This window comes from Ranitomeya imitator, chromosome 2 (genome assembly GCF_032444005.1).
Source record: "Ranitomeya imitator isolate aRanImi1 chromosome 2, aRanImi1.pri, whole genome shotgun sequence".
Lineage (NCBI taxonomy): Eukaryota > Metazoa > Chordata > Amphibia > Anura > Dendrobatidae > Ranitomeya > Ranitomeya imitator.
In genome coordinates this window covers 276,228,477-276,241,200 of record NC_091283.1, presented here as the reverse complement: position 1 = coordinate 276,241,200, position 12,724 = coordinate 276,228,477, and the positions used below count along the sequence as shown (strand labels likewise).

The following is a 12,724-nucleotide window of genomic DNA, read 5'->3' as shown; positions in this document are numbered from 1 at the left end:
ATCCGTCGGCATCTGAATGAAAAGGGACTGTATGGTAGGAGACCCAGGAAGACCCCACTTCTTACCCCGAGACATAAAAAAGCCAGGCTGGAGTTTGCCAAAACTTACCTAAAAAAGCCTAAAACGTTTTGGAAGAATGTTCTCTGGTCAGATGAGACAAAAGTAGAGCCTTTTGGGTAAAGGCATCAACATAGAGTTTACAGGAGAAAAAAAGAGGCATTCAAAGAAAAGAACACGGTCCCTACACTCAAACATGGCGGAGGTTCCCTGATGTTTTGGGGTTGCTTTGCTGCCTCTGGCACTGGACTGCTTGACCGTGTGCATGGCATTATGAAGTCTGAAGACTACCAACAAATTTTGCAGCATAATGTAGGGCCCAGTGTGAGAAAGCTGGGTCTCCCTCAGAGGTTATGGGTCTTCCAGCAGGACAATGACCCAAAACACACTTCAAAAAGCACTAGAAAATGGTTTGAGAGAAAGCACTGGAGACTTCTAAGGTGTCCAGCAATGAGTCCAGGCCTGAATCCCATAGAACACCTGTGGAGAGATCTAAAAATGGCAGTTTGGAGAAGGCACCCTTCAAATATCAGGGACCTGGAGCAGTTTGCCAAAGAACAATGGTCTAATATTCCAGCAGAGCATTGTAAGAAACTCATTGATGGTTACCGGAAGCGGCTGGTCGCAGTTATTTTGGCTAAAGGTTGTGCAACCAAGTATTAGGCTGAGGGTGCCAATACTTTTGTCTGGCCCATTTCTGGAGTTTTGTGTGAAATGATCAAAGTTTTGCTTTTTGCTTCATTCTCTTTTGTGTTTTTTCACTTAAGACAAATTAAATGAAGATAATAATACCAAATAATTTGTGTTTGCAATCATTTTCAGGAAGAAAATGAGTATTATCTGACAGAATTGCAGGGGTGTCAATACTTTTGACCATGACTGTAGGTCCTCTATGAAAGGACGATATAGGGCTATTTTGCCACTAGCCAGCTGCGACTGCGCGATGAAGACGGATTGAAAGGCCCCCATGTACAAGTTTGCGTAACTGGGGGCGAATCTTGTCCCCATCGCGCAGCCCTTAACCTGGCGGTAAAAAAATGCTTAAAAATAAACACATTGTTACTAAGGAAAATCCTTTTGCAATGTGGGTAATTGGTCATCTGTTGAAAGGAATTGGTCAACTGCCTCCAAACCACGATCATGGGGTATATTAGTGTATAAGGCTTGGACGTCCATTGTTAGGAGATCACATTTGGGCATGCAAGAAAGGGACTGAAGAATTTTGATGAGATGGGAAGAATCTTTGAGGTAGGAATCCAATTTACCAACATATTTCTGGAGGACAAGATCCACATAATGTAATAAGTTGCTGGTGATGGAGTTAATGCCGGAAATGATTGGCCGGCCAGGGGGGTTATGGGGACTTTTGTGTATTTTTGGTAAAAAATAAAAAAAGGGCGTTCTGAAACAAGATATATTAAGAAATTTCAATTCCTTCTTATTTTAAAGACCCGAGGAATGGGCTCCTTTTATAAATGTATTTGAGAAAGATACCCGTGGAAATATCATATTCCATCTGAAGATAATATTCATAATCCCCTCTTGGATGTTCCAACTCCTGTTCATGACGACCCCCCCCATCAGCGTTCTTTCTGATAATGTCATTATTCTCCCTCAACGATCTAATTGCCATTTTTTCTCCATGACTTAAATTACTATTTTTCTTTTTAATGGATGATAGCGAAAGAACCTCCTTAAAAATGAGCTGTTGGAAAGTTTCGATATGTGACCCTTTATGATGGAGGGGGTAAAAACGACTCTAAAAAATCTAAATTAAATGCTTTCAGTGGAGAATCAGGACAGAAGGACAATCTATGTTCAATTAGTGATTTTTCATCATTATTTTGAGTGTAATCCGATAAATTAAAAATACTAGAATAGGGATTTGAACCGTCTGAACTAGCACTTGTTCCTACAGTAAGGAATTTAGGGATAGCCCTAAATTTTGGGGTGTTTTACCTTACCCCTACATCCTTGTTTTCTCTTTTTCTTTTTGACTAGTGACCTGGTACCAACTGAAAAAAAATGAGTGATTTTAGTATTCTGCGGGGGTTTAATAGAAGAAGAAGAAGCAGGTGAGGTATCTAAAGAAAACAAGTCCACTACATTGTTCCGCAATAGGCCAATGGGTTCAGTGGTTTCAACCACTGGCATAGGGATTGGAACACTCAGAGTAGTGGGGGGAACACGAGAGATGTAGATGATGATGGTAATGAAGAAGGTAATGATAATTGAGAAAGGGGGCAATCATCGTGAAGGATAAGCTGAGACAAACCTGGGAAATGGTTCACCACAACCAAGCTCTCATCATCAGATGTGACCTGCGATGATGCACCAATGTCTGTATTACCTGGAGGAATAATCTCTGAAGAGGACCCAGAAGGAACTAATACAGAAATAGGGCAAAGTGACGGACATTCCTTTTCAATTTAGGTAGGTCCATTAGGATCGAAAAAATTATTGTTACTATTATTGATACAGCCCTTCAAATTCTCTTTATGCTGGTTGTAATATAATTTTTGTTGTTTGTTCTTAAAACTAGTTAAGAATCATTTGAATTAGCAGTGCGGCTTAAGTGCGACTCTGTGGGTGCAGGTATGGGCTAGAGGCCCCATTATTCTCTATGTGGAGTGTGGCTCTGTGGGTGGAGGTCGGTGCTGGAGGCCCCATTATTCTCTATGTGGAGTGCGGCTCTGCGGGTGGAGGTCGGTGCTGGAGGCCCCATTATTCTCTATGTGGAGTGTGGCTCTGCGGGTGGAGGTCGGTACTGGAGGCTCCATTATTCTCTATGTGTTACGCCATCCTATACTTACCTTTCCGGCCGGCGCGCTCCCGACGCTCTTCCTCGCTCCTCTGTCTCTGCTTTCCGGGGTTCGCGTCCCTTTGCGGGTCCGCGCATGCGCAGACGGGCTTCTCGTACCGCTGGGGCTTCTGGGAGTTCGTGACCCGTTGGCTCCGCCCCCAATGTGGCGACGCCCATGGGATATTTTACTCCTGCAGTTGCAGGACGCCTTTGCCTCTATCGTGTTTGTCGGCTCCTTGCCGACATCTCTTTAGTTTCTTTGGCCCAACTAGCGTTTTCTCTGTTTAGGTCCTTGTCCCACTGTCTCCTTCCTTGCCAGTCCTGTGTTCCTGCCTCTCTGCCCGTCCTGTGTTCCTGCCTCCGTGCCCGTCCTGTGTTCCTGCCTCCGTGCCAGTCCTGTGTTCCTGCCTCCGTGCCCGTCCTGTGTTCCTGCCTCCGTGCCCGTCCTGTGTTCCTGCCTCCGTGCCTGTCCTGTGTTCCTGCCTCCGTGCCCGTCCTGTGTTCCTGCCTCCGTGCCAGTCCTGTGTTCCAGCCTCCGTGCCAGACCTGTGTTCCTGCCTCCGTGCCAGTCCTGTGTTCCTGCCTCCGTGCCCGTCCTGTGTTCCTGCCTCCGTGCCCGTCCTGTGTTCCTGCCTCCGTGCCCGTCCTGTGTTCCTGCCTCCGTGCCAGTCCTGTGTTCCTGCCGTCTTGCCAGTCTCCTGTTCTTGCCATCTTGCCAGTCCTGTGTTCCAGACGTCCTTGCCGGTCCTGTGTTTCTGACGTTCCTCATCTATCGTGTGTCTCCTTCAAACCGGTCAGTACATTTTCCCTACATACTCGGCTCGTCCTGTTATTCTTCTGATCTGTTTGCCTCTGTGACACCACCTCTCTCTTATCCTGTGACCCATCTCTGGTTCTATATCAGTCGTCCCTTTGGCTCCGGCAGTCGCGGCTTCACCCCCCTTGGGCCTCTCCCAAACACTCCCTGTATAGGGGGTGGCTCCATCTGGTCCGCTCGCCCTCGGGGGCTCTGTAGCCGTGACCCAGAGGGTCCACTTCTCGGGTTGTAATAGTATGTGGAGTGTGGCTCTGCGGGTGGAAGTATGTGGTGATTCTCCATTACTGGGTGTGGGGGGCATTAACCCCTTCAGCACTGAGGAGGCTCTTTTGGGGTCTCTATGTGGTGTGAACAGTGATGTAACAGCTGTGGACAGAATGCGGCTTAGCTGGTTCCCAAGTCCACATTAGATCCATTCAGACATCTGCAGGATGAGAGGACAGAAGCCCAAACAAGTTCTCACAGAATGTGATTATTTCTCTCCTAGTTCTGCTCCTGCACAATAATAAAAACAAACAACTGAGCCAGAGTATGACTTGAAACCATGCATGATGTAAAGACATGTTCATCTTGGCTATAGAAATAAGCAAAACCAAAGAAAAAGCAATGTGTGCATATACCCTAATGAAAATGTAGATTCCATTGATGACCGTGTTCTCCTCCACTTGTTCAGGCATCGCGGTGCTGTGGTGCTCTCGTTACTCGATCGAGTACCATGGTTGTTCAAGTCCTAGGCCTGCGTGATTTGTGACTATTGGACAACCAATAAAAACATGCGATGATTGCCCCTCATACATGGTAATGCTGTAGCCATGTTGGTCTTCTAGGAGACCTGGTGACGCGATGCTCAGCACACCTCCTCAGGAAGAAGTTCAGGGTGAGTTGTTATAGGAGGGAGAGCTTAGATTATTGTCAGGACACCTAAATATTATTATCTTGCACTTTTTAGTGCCTTTCATGTGACACTATAGGGTGTATTTAACCTTTTGTAATCTTATTAAATAAATTAGTTTAAATAAATGATGTGGGATCCCCCTTATTTTTAATAACCAGCCAAGGTAAAGCAGACAGCCGAGGGCTGTTGTCAGATATTGGCCCCTTCCCAGCCTAAAAATATCATCTTTCAGCCACCTCAGAAGTGGTGCATTACATTAGATGTTCCAATTCTGCCACTTTGCCTGTCTTAGCAATTGAGGTAATGTTTTGGGGAATTTAGGTCAGCTGGCATCAATCCTAGGGGTTAGTGTTGGAGAGACATCTGTCAGACACCCCCATAACTAATCCAGTAAGCTGAAAGAAATAAAAACTCAGAAAAAAATATTTTATTTGTCAAAAAGCAACTCCCCTACCCCCTAGTTCAACAAATTATTGAAAAATTGTAAAAAGCCATGCTGGTTTGTAGGAGTCCACGGATTCCAACATAGTCCACAAATGGGAACCTGCAAAAACCTAAAAAGAGAAAATTAAATGAATATAGACAAGAGACAATCTTTCGTTCACCATCATAGTACAACCTATGGAGATTTGTTATGAGATCAAAGCATCATAGGTCACTATGGTTCTCACAGTACAGCCATTCCCCCACACAGTATAATGTTCCAACAATACCTCCATCCCCCATACACTGTATATGTGTGACGCTAGTCACTCCTCAAGGACAACCCGCAAGGCTGGGTGATCAAAAGGTCCGAGATAAAGGGCCAAGAGTGTACTTTATAGACAGATCTCTACCCTCACCTACTGTATTCTCACCCATCCCTTGTAGATTGTGAGCCTTCGCGGGCAGGGTCCTCATTCCTCCTGTACCAGTTATGACTTGTATTGTTTAAGATTATTGTACTTGTTATTATTATGTATACCCCTCCTCACATGTAAAGCGCCATGGAATAAATGGCGCTATAACAATAAATAATAATAATAATAAAAAATCGTCAGGTCATGGTCCTGGGGTCAAAATACAAGGAAGATAGAGCGGATCAAGCAAAGGGTGAAAACTTACTGATTCAGAGCCCGGTCCTAGGTCAGGCAGCAGAGCACAGTGAAACAAGGCAGACATACACCAGTGAGCAAAATACCAGGTAATTATCTGAACCACCATCAGTACATGAATATATGAACGGACCCACCATCAGTACTTGACTATGTTACCAGAACCATCATCAATAAATTGATACATCACCAGAACCTCCATCAGTATGTGAATACGTCACCAGAACCACCATATGTACAGGTGCATCTCACAAAATTAGAATATCATCAAAAAGTTAATTTATTTCAGTTCTTCAATACAAAAAATGAAACATATATTCTATAGATTCATTACAAAGAGAGTGATGTATTTCAATGTTTATTTCTGTTAATTTTGATGATTATGGCTAAAAGCCAATGAAAACCCAAAAGTCATTATCTCAGTAAATTAGAATACTTTATAACACCAGCTTGAAAAAATGATTTCAAAATCCGAAATGTTGACCTACTGAAATGCTTGTTCAGTAAATGCACTCAATACTTGGTCAGGGCTCATTTGGCATCAATTACTGCATCCATGCGGCATGGAAGCGATCAGTCTGTGGCACTGCTGAGGTGTTATGGAAACCCAGGTTGCTTTGATAGCAGCCTTCAGCTCGTCTGCATTGTTGTGTCTGGTGTCTCTCATCATCAAATAGCTTGGATTGACTGTCTCTCCACTCTTCCTCCAGACTCTGGGACCTTGATTTCCATGGTCTAATGTGAAGTATCCACAATTAATGATGGTTTCAGTCCCAACAAATGTATGATTCCTACAGCCAATAAGTTGCCTAAGCAGTGGCCAACATAGCCAGTGATTGGAAGCATGGAGGAGATGTCTTAGTCAGTATTACAACTTGTGTTCCAGTCCGTATAAGACTAGAGAATACAACATCTACACGTTCTATCTCCTGATATGTTTCTCCTTGTTGTCATTCTTTATGATGTTACATTGGCTCACTTTCTTCCTATTCATTTCCCTGCAATATCAGATCCTCTCAGTGGACATCTTGTATACTGAGACAATTTTTCTGAAATAATCATCAAGGATGGATATGGACAGGGACCAGATGGTGGAGAGAATATTACACCTCACCCTAGAGATCCTCTTCCGTCTTACTGGAGAGGTGAGAGATTCTGATGATGTCACATTACATCATTCTTATCTATGGGAATAACAGATGGACAGAACTGGATATGTGAGGACTCCGGAAATGTCTGTAGTGAGATTTATTCATATGTCTCTCCATAACCAGGATTACACGGTAGTGAAGAAGACCTCTAGTGAACGCTGTCAGGACCCTGTGTCTGAGGGATGGGGAAGACCCCTGAACCCAATCACAGGGCCTCCACCTCACCTGATACATGAGGACATCAATGACCGGAAGATCCTAGAACTCACCTACAAGATGATTGAGCTGCTGACTGGAGAGGTGACACTGCTGGGACATTATACAGTAACGCTATGAAGGGATCGGGGGATGACGGTATCATTGTATGTGTCAGGTTCCTATAAGGTGTCAGGATGTCTCCGTCTATTTCTCCATGGAGGAGTGGGAGTATTTAGAAGGACACAAAGATCTGTACAAGGACGTCATGATGGAGGTTCCCCAGCCCCTCACATCACCAGGTAATAGACAGGACTAAATACACACGGCCTATAATTATCTGTATGTAAAGAATGAATTCAGTCCCTGTATGTGTTTCCTCCAGATCTATCCAGTAAGAGGACAACACCAGAGAGATGTCCACGTACTCTTCTTCCACAGGACTGTAAACAGGAAGATCCCAATGCTCCTCAGGATCATCAGGTAGATGGAGAGAAGGTGTCATGAGATCTCCCCTATGATGTGTAGACGGCTGTGAAGGTCTTGTGCTCAGTCTTGTTTTATCCACCAGTATTCTATGTTTTATACTTGTGTAATGAGAACGGTGGAGATGGCAGGATTAGAGCTGATCATAGATGTGACTTCTCCATCTGTCGGTGACATTTACAATATTTGTTTCAGGGTGAAGTTCTGACCCATATTAATACTACAGAGACATATGTGAGGGGTGATGAGCGGTGTAAAGAGGAGATTCTTACATATGACTACCCTGGTGAGTAGTGACCACTAAATGCAGAGAAGTCACAGATTCTTCTCAGTCACCGGCTGTGGCTGCTTTATCAATGGAATAGTTTGGCCGTATCACAATTGTGTGATCACCATTTTGCCTGTAGAGTCTGAAAGCTGCAAGTATATTATTTTCTGGTTAGCCAATAAAGGTATCACTCCTAGAATACTTTTGTCATCATTGGGCAGAAAAGTATTCACATAACCTCTAGAGTAGAACATTCTTTTCCATCTGAAAATGTTGTAGTGAATTTGTGAAAGCCCTTTCCTATTGAACTTACAACCTTGGGGATCCACCTACTTCCTGGGATTAGGAGATGTTGACCGTTACCTGCCCAGATCTGTAAACTACAAAGCCAAATAACAGTGTACATAGAACGTGCTGACAATCTAGAAAATCACTTGAAGAAAAATATTATGATGGTCCTCTAAGAGAAAGCGGAGGGTAATGATGCTGTTGGTTTTCTAGAATCCTGATTGGGGATGAGCGAATGTGCTCTATGATACTCAGATATCACTTGATTATCTGGGTGCTCGGATGTGCTCGTTACTCGGCAAACATTAGCCGGTGCTCGATTTCAAACTCTATTCCCCACCCCGTGTGTGTGGTGACTGTTACACAGCCAAAAAACATGCGGGGATCGCCTGCAGGTCACTGTAATGCTGTAGCAATCTTGGTAGTGGCATTACTCTCATTCCTTGCTGTGTGACATCATCAGGGGTTATTAAAAAGGCAGGCACCATCAGGCTCGGCACAGTGACACCATTGCAGAGCTCGGTGACAGTTGTTATTGGAGGGAGAGAGTGCTTGTCCAGGCGTGTGCGCAGTACAACGTCTCAGAGTCCTGTAGTGTAGATACTGGTGCTGAAGCTGAACCATCATGCTAACAGCCCTTCTAAGGGTTAATCTTGTGCTTTGAAGTTGGTATCAGATACAATCTGCATTAGGCTAGGGAGGAAGAGAGAGTTGCAGGAGCAGGGAGAGTGGCGGAATGCAGTCTGTAGGCAGTGATTAGGGCTTTGTAGTCAGTTGCTCAATATATTGCTGTGGTAGGTGATTTTTTTTATTTTATTGTGTGTGAGGAAAAAATGTATATATTGTGATCCATAGTGTATTACGTGCTTTGCGGTACATTTTGTTTTTATATAACACTCTAAAATACTGTTGAAAATTGTTTATTTTTTTTATTCACTTACTCATCCTTGGAGAATTCCGTGCCCTTCCGTGCCATGTAACACTCCAAAAAAGGATAAAGAAAAAATTACTTACCCATAGATATGGGTTACATGCTCTGGGTTACATTTATGTGATATATAATACTCCAAAAAAGCGTTCAAAAAATTTCTGGATTCAATTAGTCATCCATGCAGTTTAACCTGCTTTGTATAATATTACGGTGTTTTAAAATAAAGAAAATGCTTGAACTGGTACAATTCCCCAAATGTGTTTGCTTGAAAAATTTACTTTTTTTTATCATACATACTGTATAACCTACTTTGGGTGAAATTTTGTTTGTTTGAAATAAAGAAATATTGGCCTGCTACAGGTCTACAAATTTGGTTGTTCCAAACTGACTATTGTCATACTGTATATACTGTAGAACTTGATTTGTGTGAAATTTCCTTAGTTAGAAATAAATTTAAAAAAATGGCCTGCTACAGGTGTAGACTAGGGTCGAGCGACTTTTACTTTTTTAGGGTCGAGTCGGCGTTTGCGAAACCCGACTATCTCAAAAGTCGAGTCGAGATGAATCGGCCGATTATCGCAAAAAGTCGGGGATCGACCGAAACACGAAACCCAATGCAAAGTCAGTGTTTTTTTTTTTTTTTCTCTCTCTATTCTCACCAGTGCCCTTACCAATGTGGTTACTATCATTTGTCACTTAACAACTAACACTTGGACAATTGCTTGTGCTCAGGGATGCTACACTTCCACTGATGGCATACTGAGTGAATATTGTGGAGGCTGGGCCCGAGTCCCACCCTGACATGGAACATGCGCTACCGACACAGAGGATTGCTTCTATCAGGGTTTCCTCCACTTCCTACTCCAGTTCCTGCAGCCCCTACTTCTCATTTATTATCTTTGATTTGCTATGTCAGCATGTTGTCAATATCAGCTGGAAGCTCTACAGCACTGCCTTAGCAAAGTGGAAACAGACTGCACTGAAGCTAATTTGTCTAGGAGACAAACCGCACACCGCTGAAGGAATAACAGACCAGATAGATCTGTGTCTCTCTCCGCAGACCCTACAACCCTCTGTGGTTGTGTGTGATAATGGTTGTAACCGGGTGGCAATTTTGAAGGTTGGCAAGCTCACACATCTACCATGCTTGTGTAAGGTGACTGAGTGAGGTAGTTGTGGGCGAGCTGCTGCTTATGCACACTCTGGCACCCTTCAGACAAAATGTGTCCCAGTCCCAAAGTGCTGCTATGTGTGGAGTGCACCACACTTTCTTGTCGCCCATAGCCCTCCACTGGCTCTATGCTCCCATCTTCCAGAACCTTCGCAGCAAACAATCCTGGGGACACTGAATTTGTTAAAACAGTCAAACCTTTACTTGGCAGTTTTCCGTTATTACAATCAGGCAGATAGGATAGGGCCCAACATGTTAAGGTCTTTCCAACAGGTACCGGGCTTAACTTTAGCCCTAGTTCTCTGTATGGGCAGAGCATCTCTCTTGCTAACTCCGCTAGCACTAGGAATTCTTCTCCATCACAAGCAATGCACCTGAATTCCATCACCTCCTGCCTCTGAGAGTTTAAGTCCTTCTTTCCCTGTAGCTCCAGTCTTAGAGCATGTAAAGGCCCCGATGTCCATCTCGAGGTTCCCAAGCCTACAGATGGATTCGCATGGAAGGGTTTTTTGACAATGCACTGCCTTGATCATGCTGTCCCTAGCAGCCTATTGCCTGTGAACGCTGCAGTCACCTCACCACACTTTCTCTAACTGAACTTGATGCTTACTGAACTTAGCACTAACCCTCAGTTGCCGAAAACCTTCACAGAGTTGCCAGGGCTGCTTGTCAAGTTACACTGCATGGGCGCCCATTTCCACAAGTCAGTTACAGTTACCACCGCTCTGGAGGTGTTGCAGCAGCACATGCAATTGCCAGCTCACTGACTGGTATGCTATGTGACCATGCATTGGAACGCCACACTGCACATGCTGGCAAGGCTTTCTGAGTGGCAGAGACCAGTTGTGAAATACCAGCACCAACATGCTTTTCGGTATTCCGGTCAGACTCCGCACATAACAACTGAAGAGTGGGCATGGATGTCTGACATGTCTGCGGTTCTCCAAGACTTTGAGAACTCCCCAAAGAAGGTGAGCAATGATGACGGCATCATCAGCACAACGATTCCGCTTTTGGGCCTACTTCAACAGTCGCTGCTGACAAACATGATGCTTTGCAGGCAGACCAGGTGGAGATGGAGGAAGACATGAGACATGGAGATACTACCCAGCCCAGCCTCATTTAATCTGCTCAATGCTGATTGGCTAATAATGTAGAGGAATAGGAGCACAACAGAGTCTAGTACACACACAAGTTTCTTACGTGGATGGGCTGAGGAGGGGAATAAGTAGGACGAAATTGGTGGAGATGGGGAGTAGTCATCATGGTGGAGATGGGGAAGTGTTGGCTATGGGGAACTTGGCACATATGGAAGACTTTATATACCTCTGCCTTTCCCATGACCCTCGTGTTATATTCATTTTGACCAAAAAAGAGTACTGGTTGTACACCCTGTAGACCTACGCTGCAAGGAGAACTTTGCATCTCTCCCTCCTAAGGTGGAGAGGTCTACTAAAATGGTGCTATACCAGAAGGCCAGAATGAAAAGATGTTGACAAAAATTCCCATCAGACAATGCTAGCGGCAGGGGGCAGCTTGCCCAATCAAGGAGGAAAGGCGAGGGAGACACACACCAGGTACAGCAGATGCAGGGGTACACTGTCAAAGGTCTGGCCCAATTTCATGACACCCTCCCAGCGTCCAGGCCCTGATGACTGGGTATTTTTGACAAGGATGGAAAAGTTTTTAAATATGGTCAAGCAATACCTGGCTGACAAAGCCAGCATACTCCATAATTCCTCTGTGACCTTCAGATATTGAGACTCAAAGCTGGGCACCTGGCATGATCTGTCCCTCTATGCCTTGGAGGTGTTTTGCTGCCCTGCACTAGTGTTTTGTCTTAGCAAATTTTTATTGTCGCAGGGGGATCATAAGAGACAGGCGCTTTCGTCTGTCAACAGAAACTGCTGACAGGCCCACTCTGATAGAACCTGCTTTTCCACACCACCAGATGACAGCAGTATTACAACTAGAGATGAGCGAATATTTCAATATTCGATTCAGATTACGTTTGCCGAATTTGCAATATTCACCGATTAATTCATCGAACATAGCCGAATGCCATTATAGTCAATGGGAGGCAAAAACAAACGCATACACATCACCTTAGAACGGCCCCAAATGCTGCCAAAACACATCAAATGAGGGACAGGCACCAGGAAAGTGGCCTCAATTCACCCACAGTATAATTTGCAGCATGGAACCGCAGCAATCAACCAGGCATGAGGTACCTGGGTCTGAGACAGCATGTACAGCTTTCCAATGAACGTCACAGTGAGACTAGGTGGGTGAGGGATCGGTGTAGGGCCCCTTTGCAGTTAACCCTGATAACACATGCAACACCTATACCTGCTTTCATGCTGAGCCACACTCAGGTGGTACAAATATCAGTTTTCTAGACTACTATTGTCAGAAAAATTTAAGGATAGTAACGCGGGGCGGGTAGTTAAGTACAAGGAAGTGGAGGCCTGACTGTCTCGGAGGCCTACTGCTACAGGCAAAGTTGCATGAAGGAGACCCAACCAGGAGTCTACACATTTACAACAATTCATGGCAGACACCATGAAA

General features: G+C 44.5%; 1 pseudogene; it reads left to right on the top strand.

The window, feature by feature from the left end:
- The first annotated feature begins 6,198 nt into the window (after window positions 1-6,198).
- LOC138666403 (zinc finger protein 850-like) overlaps window positions 6,199-12,724 on the top strand; it is a 277,228-nt pseudogene continuing 270,702 nt past the window's right edge.